We start from the raw sequence: 12,018 nt of genomic DNA on the forward strand, positions 1-12,018 counted from the left end.
CAAAACAATTATGTCACAAGCATTCACAAAAAGAAATATAAACAAGCCACCAACAAATCTCAACTTGGATTGAAGTTCTGAAAAGTCTTTATAGTGTGGCCTGGCATATGACATCTTCCACAGTGGTAAAGTTTTTTTATTTTGAAATTGAGATTCAATTCTTCTTTTCTTTAGCCTTCCTAGAGGTCTTTTAGTGATTGGTGTGCTTTTCTTTATCATTCTTGTTCTCACACAACCTCTAACGTATTGCATTTCACCTCTACACTATTAATAAATTGTCCCCCTATATGGAGGTAACAGAACAAATGCTTCCCACTTGAAGTTGCCATCTTTCATATCAACCTGTCAGAATCACTTGTTAATAACAAGTCATACAGTTATATTAACAAACTTTGATGTACCCATTAACAAGACATTTAACAATCACATCACATGGCTTATAACAATAAAAACCTCTCATTTTCCTCTGCAACACAACGTCAATTACCGGAAAAACAAAGCATCACCTTATAACCCTAACCACACATAACAAAACCACACCTAAGATGATTAAGACCACATATGATAAAAATGAGCTTCCCTTAATAGTTCAAGTGAGTTCATTTCATTCTTAATACCTACACACCTACAGTAAATCAACTTTTCAAACCAACATTACATTGTCAATGGCTGTGGACGAAGAAGATAATGTTCTTAATGATGACACCTACAAAGAAGATGGGAAAAAAACACAGCTTGCCTGGAATAATGGACACAATGGCATCTGTTATAAACCTCCGTTCCTTCTTTTTTAAGCTTTTTCTTCTCATGCATACAGAGCACCCAACGTATCAGGAGAAGGCATTCCCCTCTTTTTTTTCTTTTTCAATCAATGAGGGCATAACAGACTTTTTACAATTGCAATTTATTACACACAAGTCCCTGAGGACTTAGGAAGAATTTGGGGATTTCCAAGGACTTTATCTGAATTAATTCTCCTCTATAGGACCTATGTGTAATTTTTCCTAATTAAATATTATTTTTCTTAAAATATCTTTACTAATTATATATATTAGCTAAAATTACCAAAAAATTTTAACATATGCAACTACTTCAAAAACTACTTTAAAAAAATGGATTAATATAAAGACCAAATCTAACATAAGTAATATAAGTGCTAGTTTGACATTCAATTTGATCATAAATATAAGAACCTAATTTATTTTGTTTCTCATATTTATTCATTTCTCTTAAAATAGAATAATAGTTCTAAATAATACACATGATTAGTAAGGTATATTAAAAAAGACAACACATATTTATTACAAATAACTAATTAAATTAATCTTATTAATCTACTCAAACAAGCTAACTTACTTTTATATTAAGAACTGGAAGTAGTATAAGCATAGAATCTTTGGGGAAATTGGTTTCTTCATAAGCTCCAATTTAAATTTGTCTTATCATTTAGGAAAAATGACAAATAAAGAAAACTGAAATTAGGATATTCCAATTTAGAAAGCTAAGGATTGGAAATGACAGAGAGAAAAGTTATTTCCAAATTGGAATTTTGAAATTCATTTGGGTCAACAAAAAAGAAGATGACCATTGAGCCACCAATGATTTGTTAACCTTATAATGTAAAAAAAAATATAAGTTGATCCTTTTACTATCCAGCCCATGACAACAATTTATCTAGGAATGACAAGTTTTAATTGAGAAATAATAAGTTTAAATTTGATATCAACAAAGTAACTTTTCTTGATACATAACAGGAAAAACATGCATATTAATTAAAAATGACAATAATTTATTTGAAAATAACAAGTCTAAACTTGATATTAACAATATCTTTTTTCCTGATATATAACAGGAAATAATATGCGCATTAATTAAAAATGACAATAATTTATTTGAGAATGATAAGTCTTGATTGTGAAATGACAAGTTTTGACTGTAACTAGACTAGCTGTGCTTATCACGCACATAAATAGGATTTTCAATATTCATACATAAATGACTGTGAGGGAAAAGATGCATCAAAATAAAGTCAGATATAGTCTTTTGTAGATAATTAAATAAATTTGACACTTGCAAATCATTTAGGGAGGAAAAAAGAAATAACGCAAATTCAAAACAAAAACTATAATCAAACAATTAAGACTTGTTATTTCCTAATTAAAACATGTCATTCCCAAATAAATTGTTATCATTTTTTATTAATGCACCTATTATTTCCTGTTATATATCAGGAAAAAAAATATATTATTAATCTCATGTTTAGGCTTATCATTTCCCAATCAAGACATGTTATTTCCAAATAAATTGTTGATATTTTCAATTAATGTACATGTTATGTCCTGTTATGTATCAGGAAAAATTGTTTTGTTAATATCAAATTTAGACTTGTCATTTCTTAATTAAGACTTATCATTCCTAGATAAATTGTTGTTACAGGTTGGAACCACAGTAAAAGAGTCAATTTATAATTTTTTTTGCATTATAAGGTTGATAAATATTGGTTGCTGAATGGTCATCTTTATTTTTGTTGGTCCAAATGACCAAAGAATAGAGGGATCAAATCCTAACCCCACCACTTTCTTTAAATAATTTCACACATGGCCAAGAAAAATGTCACAAAAAAAAAATTCACATGTAGCCACCACATCGGTGGTCAACGCCGATGATAACTTTCCTGAATTTCAAAGGGTATTTTTGTCGTTTCACAGAATTTTAAAATTCTAATTTGGGAATAACTTTCATCTCTGTCATTTCCAACCCTTAACTTCCCAAATTGGGATATCCTAATTTCAGCCTTCTTTATTTGTCATTTTCCCTATTATTTATTATATTTTTTATTTTTACTTTATATGTCTCACTCATCTCTTTTTTTTTTTCATTTATTCTCTTTCATTTTTTTGTCATTCTTTTTCTCTCACTTATTACTCTTGTGAATACCTAATTTTGTCTGAGTCCCCCAAGAAATATTAAATAAATATTTTTTATTTTTACTTTATATGTCTCACTCATCTCTTTTTTTTTTCATCTATTCTCTTTCATTTTTCCTCCTCGATTTTTTTTAGGAGACTAAGTTTGAGAAATCCACCATATGGCAAATCAAAAAAAAAATAAATAAGAATATCCTTCCTATAATAAATGGCAAATTAGGAAATATGGGGTGAACTCCTTAAAAAAAATTCAAAAAATCAAAATCAAAATTCCTTATTTAAGATGATTGACTCATCAATTTGGAAATATCTTTTAGAGTCGTAATTGTGAAAATTAAAAAAAAACAAGATAAAAATAAAAATCACAATTTGATGATGATTTAATGCTTAAATAAGAAGTTATGTTATGAGTCATAATTGTGGAAAATTAAAAAAAATTAGAAAACCCCAGTTGAGCCTATAAATAGGAGAGTAAGGGTTGAAGAAAGTCAGAATTTTCCAGTAGAAAAAGAGATAAGGTAGAGCTTTTCTATCATTTTATTTCATAACAATAACTTGGATTAAGGAAAGAAAGATGAGGTCTAACTAGAGAAAAATCCATTGTTTATCTTCTTCTTTTTTTCTATTCAAAAAAAGCCTATACTCTTATAGTTATTATCACATTTGTGAGTTTGAACATTAACAGCTAGATGGGTGAATCAAATGTGATTTGAGTTAATTCTCACTACTCCCCTTCTCTTTGATTTATTTAAAATATGCTCTTATTTATTATCCCCACACGTACTCACTCTTATACTTACTTTCTTTCTTCTTTTTTTAATTTTATTTTTGTCCATGTCATTTTGCTAATATATGTATATAGTTTTTCTTTATTATTGGCTTATTATTTAATGTCTTCTTTTTTTAGCCAAGTGATAAGCGAAGCATCGGATATGAATTTTCATTCCTATCTACTATGTTTAACTTGAATTTCATGTTAAATTATTTTTGGGTGTTCTTTCTTTTTATTTTGTAAAGCTCTTCTTTTTTTGAAATCTGTACCATGTGAGGTTTTTAAAACCTCCGTAAGTATATAGATTCATTGGTAAAACGTATGAGACTATGAAAATTTTTGCAGGAATACCAATATGGTTGCGCAAGTTTTCTTTTTTCAATAAAAAGGGAGAAAACAATTTTGGCCTAATGTTTACAAATAAATACTAAAATTAAAAAAAGTCCTTGTTAAATATATTTACATGTTTTTCAAAGCCGTGTGAAGTTTTTAGAACCTTCAAACGTTCGAACAATTATTCTCCCATGTGAGGTTATGAGAACTTTTGCATTGAGGGTAATCCAAAATTTCTTTCAAAAAATATTTCCTAAATAAAAATACAAAAATTCTTTTCACATATGAAAAAATACCAACCCAAAAAAAACTTTTTTAATTGAATTAATAAATATTTTCTAGAAAATACCAATCAAATAGCATGCATTTTTACCCCTAAACTATGTGGGTTTTGATCCCTCTAAAGTGTACATAGACTCTAAATTTTTATCCTAGGTCAAATCCACCTTTTTAAAGAATTTTTTTTGTAATTAAAAAGTTTCTTTTGTTTCTATCTTTATTTTTTTAGGGTAATTAAAACTTGTAGGTTGCCTAACACCTTCCCCACACACAATCGACTCTCAAATCCTATCCAGTTTTCTTGAACCATAATTTTTTTAGATTTTCAAAATTAACCTTTTTAAAATTTTGGTGGCGACTATTGTTTCTTTCTTTTTTATAGGATGACCAGGATTCGAATGCGACAACTCTCTTCATAAATAAAGATGTTTTAAGAAAATAAATTATATTTTCTATATATTTAACAAATTTTAGCCAACTTTTTAAGTTGTGTAACCTACTCCTCTGGTCTTATTTATAATGTAGAGAAAAAAAATTTTATATGAATGTAAAATTTTACCTTTTATTTATTACTATGTTGATTTTGTATTTATAGGATATAATGTATATTAAATAGAAATAAAATTAAAAATTTATTAAATTTTAAATGAAAACTAATAAAATTTAAATTTTTTTCAATCTATAAGAAAATATTAAAAGTGATTTATAAATAATATGGGACGAGTAAGTAACAAGGGTTGGGTCTAGTAGAAGGGGTTAGTCCCTTACAGCGTGACGAACCAAGGTTCGAATCCCCGCTGGGAGAGGTGTCCATATTTAGTACCCAATAGTATCTTGAATAGGATTGTTTCTAATAGAAGGATACTTATGTTTTAGTAATAGTAATAGTAGTACTAGTAGTAGTAATAATAATAATAATAATACGGGACGAGTACATTTTAAATGAGAGAGGGTACATGGTTTCGTTATGCGGGAATATTTATACTGGTTGGATACGACGACCTACGTTCAATCTTTCATTAATCTCAAGATTTTTCTCTTGCCTATGCACTAATCTCCAAGATTAAGCTGTGGGGTCTTGTGGTCCTGGTAAAGCTCGTAGTCTTTGAGTTTCAATAACTCATTGACTTCCCCTTATGTAATGTAAAAATTTAAGCCACTTTATGATTTGGGTCCGTTTGATATAAAGTATTAGAGACAAGGGGTAACAATTATGATTGGAAATTAAAAAAAAATCTATCAAAAGGGAGTTTAATTAGTATGAGCTATTGCGTGTTACTTAAGATTAGACAAATCTATATAAATGAGATTACAAAATATTATTATGGTGTTCCTAATCTCACAACCAATCATTCATGCTAAACATTTTTTAATAGGTTTTCTCAATCTTAATTACAATCGTTACCTTCCATTTTTAATGTTTCATACTAAATAAGATCTAAGATTTCCACAATGTTGAGCCTCTCAAAATCATTTTTCTAACAAAATTTATGTTTCTCAAAATTTATTTTCTAAAATCACTTTTATTACTTTTTTAGGAACTTCGAAAACTAATCCAAACACCTGAAATTTTTTTAAAAAAAAGTGACTTTAAAAAATTGAGAGTATTTGGATGGTTTTTACCATAATCACTTTCATGTGCAAATTCTAAAAAAACATATAAATAATAAATATAAATATGCATGAACATTTTATTATTTACATAATTAATTAAAAAAATTAATCTTTTAGTCCTTTAACTTGTAATATGATTATTATTCAGTATCTTGAATATAACTCAGTACAACTTAGTTTTTAATATTTTCATCATTTTAAAAATTAATCCTTGTCATTAATAATCCATTGTGAGTCATCATGTTGTCAGCTTACGTAGCAAAAGAGTTCAATGAAACTTGCTGTTGTGGCTTCCAAGTAAGCACCCATCCCTGATCCCTCTAGCCCTCCACAACCTCCTGAGAGTCTTTCTCAGTAATAGCCCCTTCATCGGTTCTTTTCCTCCTTCATCTTTTATAGGCTTTGCATGTTGGATCCTCAGTCCGCAGGCTCAGTGAGAGATGTGAGATTGGATGAAAGGTGATTGGTGCTGCTGGTGCAAAGAAAGGTATGCTTGGATGGCATTCTTTGCGGATCATTTCACTGCAGAGGCCTAGATTTTTAGAGGAGGGTCCCAAACAGACTAAAGTGGGCGTGACAGGAATGGACCCAAAAAATTATTACCAAAGACGTGAATGTTTCAAGAGCAGATTGATTGAAAGGAGGGATGAAGCCGTATTGGTTACATCTATTCCAGCTAAGATGGAGGTAGTGGAAATGGTCTGGCTTGGTTAAGTGGGTGGGGATTTGTCTTAAGAGATTATTTTCGTAAGTGAAGTATGACTGCGAAGGCTATAAAGGATGAGGTTGAAGGGGGAAAATAACCCAAGAGATGGTCGTTATTGAGGAAGACGCCCTTGAGGCTGTGGAGACCGGAGAGATAAGAAATGGGCCTAAAGAGAGATCTTATTTGGAAGCCACAACATCAAGTATCTTTGAGCTTTTTTGTCACCTAAGCTGACTGGATGATGACTCACAATGAATTATTGATGACCAAAATTTACTTTTAAAATGGTAAAAATATTAAAAACTAAATTATACTGAGTTATAGTTATATGGGAGAAGAAGCTTTCAAAGGAATTCCCAGAAATCATCAATTCTATCACCATTGAGAGAAAAAGAGATGATAGAAACCATCCTTAACCTTATGAGAGCCTAGTGAATTGCCACTCCAATATAACTTGTCAAAGGAATAATTTAGGATTAATACAATTTTTGGTTCTTCAAGTTTATTCTTATTTTGCTTTTAGTCCCTCAATTTTCTTTTAATTCTAAATATTGATCATTATAATCTAATAAAAATCCGGACCATTTTAGCCTTTGAGAAACTAAAACCAAAATAAAGACAAACTCAAGAGACTAAAGATTATATTAACTCAATAATTTAAAATGAAAATTGGTGTTGCAAGTATGGCATCAACATTTTCTAAAGAATGTAAGGTGCGAAGTAGCGAAGAATTCTATTTAGTGAAATTCCAAGAAAGAGGAACATGCACTAAAAGATTAGCTACAGGATGAGTATTCATCAAGGAAGCATAATCTTGTTATGTATGCCACCCAACAAAAGTGACAAGAAATTTAGTTTGATTAAAGAAATATATTTTTAAACAACATAAATGCCGGCCTACAGGTGGAAAATTAGCAAGTTCGAGTCATGGTGAGAGACATTGTGCTTAAAAGTTATTCCACCACATTAATTAAACTTAAACATGACACTTTCTAAAATTAAACAAATCTTTCTACAATAAGTTAGGTTCACAAACAATGAAAATGAAAATAAAAATAACTTGTGTAAGAGGAGGGAGGAAGAATTGCTCGAAAGCTCAAGAGTAACTTGTCTTGAACTACTAGCCTGGCTTCAAGTGCCTTGTGTAGCTCATGGATGACAAGATTTTTGGGCATGCCATAAACATGTTTGATGAAGATCAAGTCTTCTGAATGTTGGGTTCATAAACATGTCGGGTTTAGACTTTTAAAATTAAGGTTTTATTTAAAAAAACTCTTTAATTATAATTCATAAATTTATTAGCAAATAAAATATCAATTTCTTTTGGTTAATATTGGGGTGGTTAGCACTGGAACTGGCATTGGTATTACTCATTTTGTAACGTTTGGTATAAGGGATTGAGAATAACTAGGGATTGAGCGGTACCACATAAGTGGTAATGTTGCTCATGGGTGTACCCATCTCGGCTATCTTGTACCTATCCTGGTGGTTTAGGGATGAGACAGTCTCGTCTCAACTGAGACAAGGGTCAGGATAATAAAAGGGCTAGTAGGACGGGATGGGACTCGACTCAAAATGACCTTTGAGACGATCCATCCTGGCTCGACCCTTTTATTTTTTGTGTGTTTTATTCATATATTTCTTTGTTTATTTTGTTTCCCCCTTCCTGTTTATTTTCCCCCTTTATTGTGGTCTTTTACTCTCTCTCTCTCTCTCTCTCTCAGTTTCTCAAAAAATTTTACCCTAGAATTGGTCTACCTCTCCTCTTCTCCCTCTCTAGTTCTACCTCAGAGACGGCTGGTGCCTAGTGGCTCCTCTTGCTCGACATCAATTATTAGTTTCAATTTCTATTGTGAGTCGCGTCTGTCCGTAAGTTTATCCTCACCTTTCCATCTAATCATTTCTCTCGCCTCTTCTTCTTACTACAGAAGACGCCGATACTAGGAGAAATCAAAGATGAAGGAACAAAATCGGTGAACAATAGCAATTGTGATAGATAATGATATAGAAATTGAAGGTAAGCACAAATCTGATGGTGACTTCTTACATGTCCATATTGGCAAGCAAAGGTCGAGCAGAGACATGATGGAAGCTAAAAGGCATAGGAGAAAAGAAGAATTAAGGTCATGTAATGGAATTGTTCTTTGGTTTTTCCCATTCCTCTCTAGGTTCTTTGTCTTTCTCTCTTCTCAATCTCTTTATTCCTTCTTTCACTCCTCTTCTTTTATTATTAGATTTTTATTTCTACATCTTACTTGTTTAAATGTTCTTAGGATTATTTTGTAGAGTATTTTGCAAAATCTTAGTATTTGTTGTCATAAAAACGAAATATGATATAATGAATCTCTTGTAAAGTGAAAGTTTATCTTCAATTTGGCTGCTTGGCTTTGTTTTTCCCTGCCCCCCCAAAACATCCCAGTCTATTTGGAATGGGACAAGACACGGGATGGGGGTATCCTAATCCCATCCCTTCCTATGAGTACTCCTAATAAGTAGGATTGCTCAAACCCATCCATCCTTTTGGTATTGATGAAGCTATCTTATGATTGAAAAATTTTGGGACAAAGTTATCCCTATTTATGACAAATTTTAGACAAAAGTACCCTTTTGAGATTTTGTCAAACTTTTTAATTCTTATTTATCTCTATTTCTGCCAAAACTCTCAATTGCTCTCACTTAACCTCTCTAACTGCTTAACTGCCACTATGGCTCACTTTCTTCTCACTGTCATTTCCCTCTCTCAACGTCTTTCTTACCAGACATAAAGACCTCCTATTTAATGATGAGAAGGGATTGGAACCCGATTGATACATGGGAAGAGAACTTGCAAACTAGATCCATCAAATCATTGTAGCCTCCCAAGATCCCACCCTTTCTTTTTCTAATTTAATTATTTTTTATTAGATTTAGGTTATTAAGCTATTCTTTGCACATTTATTTTATTTTAAGGCACCTTCATGATCTTCCTTGAATGGCAGAGGAGGAATCAACTTCATCTCCTACCGTGTTGTGTAAGGAGGGTCTTGATAATGTGAAGGACTACGTTTTGATATGTTCTGTTAGCAGGAATGGTTCTCTAAAGAGTACAAGAAGAAGAGATGAAAAAAAAAGTGATGCACAGTGTCTTCAAGGTGTGAGTAGCACTTTTCTTTAGGCTTAATTCGCCTTTACCTATTCCTATCTTTATAGAGTACAAGTTGGGTTAACCGACGAATTTCCTTCCGGATGCAATAAAAACCTTTGAATATGGATTGCACTTCCAAGATTCAAACGAAAACAATGGCCTTTACAAAGTGATAATTTGACTCTAAAACAATGGCCTTTACAAAGTGATAATTTGACTATCTCTGCATGCACTCAAAGTTAAAGGCAATAGATTTGATCTTTGTGTTTGTGTTGTGTTATATCTAAATGAAGTAATCGTGAGGGGTTTATATAGATCATAAAATGATGGCTTAAAGGGATGCCTTTTAGAGTAATACTTTATTAAACAAAAAGTCACAACTATATATTGATTCATGAATCAACATAATTTAAATAAATAAAATATATTTAATATGTAAGGTCTTTTAGTATTGTAATTTTTTACACAACCCTTCATAGAAATATATTAATTTATATGAAGACACAACTTCTCATATAAATATATTAATTTATATGACAACACAGCCCTTCAAATAAATTTATTAATTTAATAAATTTATATAAGGACATGACTTTTCAAATACATCTCTTCATTTTGAAAATATCCCAACAATCCCCTATCATTTTTAAAATGAACCCAAACTCTTATTACTTTGGAAATCTCATTTTTTAGTAAAGGTATCTCAAAGATTTAAACATTTACCTAAACAGGACATGGTTTCACCCATTTAAAATAATCTGGTAGACTAAGCTTTGAACCAATCATTCCCTATGAACAAGTGTGCATGACTCACGCATAGGATCTCGAGCCACTGTGTGCCACTTAAAATGACATGTTTATGGCCTTGTGTCCATATCCTTTTCATGAAGAGTTTATAGAGTCAAGTCCTTAGATTCCTAGAAACGGCGTCACTCCACTCTTATATAGGTAGACTCTGTCAAGAGTACTGCCATGACTAATGCTCCAGTAAATATATGCTTACACATTCATTAAGAGCCAAATTAAAGCTCAACCTTTCCCTTTTTAAATCTCATGGTTACCAAGTACTTTTCAACATTAGGATGTATAAAAATGCCAAGTACTTGAAATCACTCTAATATCGTACTTTGACCATTGAACTCAAGACTTGATATGATGGTTAAATGTGAGTTGGGTTTTTAATATTAGTGATCAAGGTTTATAAGGCTTCAATCCCATTGCCTTTTGTTTTTTCAACATCATTTCCCTTGCTAGACCTTTCGTCAAAGGATCTGCAAGATCTAATTCATATTTTATATAACTTATAGAGATTACTCCATTCATTATCATATCCTTCACAGAACTATGTCTCAATCCAATATGTCATGACTTCCTATTATAAACTTAGCTATACGCCCTTGAAAGAGTAGACTAATTATCACAATGGACAGATATTGGTGCCATTGGCTTGGGCCATATAGAAATTCCAAGTAACAAGTTTCTAAGCTACTCTGATTCTTTGCTACTTGCAGCTAATGTGATAAACTTAGAATCTATGATAGAGTCTGCAATACAGGTTTGTTTTTTAGATCCCCAAGAAACATTACCCCCACCTAAAGTGAAAACCCATCCACCGGTGGAAGTATGATCCTCTGACTAACTTATCCAACTGGCATTTGTATATTCTTGTAAAATTGAAGGATTACCACTATAGGTCAAACTATAGTTGACTGATCCTTTCAAATACCTTAGTACTCTATCCACTGCATGCCAATGATTCTGACTTGAATTGCTTGTGTATCTATTTAACATTCCTATAGCATATGTTATATATAGTCTTGTACATGTCATAGCATACATCAAACATCCGATTACCTTTGAACAATCATGTTGTCTCACATGACAACTTTTGTTTGGTACTAACTACATACTAGAATCGAATGTAGTAGAAATAGGACAACAATCAAAACAATTAAAATTTTTTAATATTTTCTCAATGTAATGAAATTGGGAAAGACCAAGACAATTGTTATCCCTAATAATCTTGATTCCTAGTATGACATCTTCTTCTCCCATATCTTTTATGTCAAAATTTTCAGACAAGAATTTCTTTGTTTTATTTACTTTATTTAAATCAGTGCAAAAAATTAACATGTCATCTACATACAAACAAATCATGAAATCTTTCCCACCATGAAACTTACTATAAACACATTTGTCAGATTTATTGATTTTATATCTATTTGCTAAAACTACTTCATCAAATTTTTTATGACATTGCTTA

The sequence above is a fragment of the Neltuma alba genome, unplaced genomic scaffold (assembly GCF_004799145.2).
Source record: "Neltuma alba isolate B1F8T4 unplaced genomic scaffold, ASM479914v2 tig00010189_pilon, whole genome shotgun sequence".
In the NCBI taxonomy this organism is placed as follows: domain Eukaryota; kingdom Viridiplantae; phylum Streptophyta; class Magnoliopsida; order Fabales; family Fabaceae; genus Neltuma; species Neltuma alba.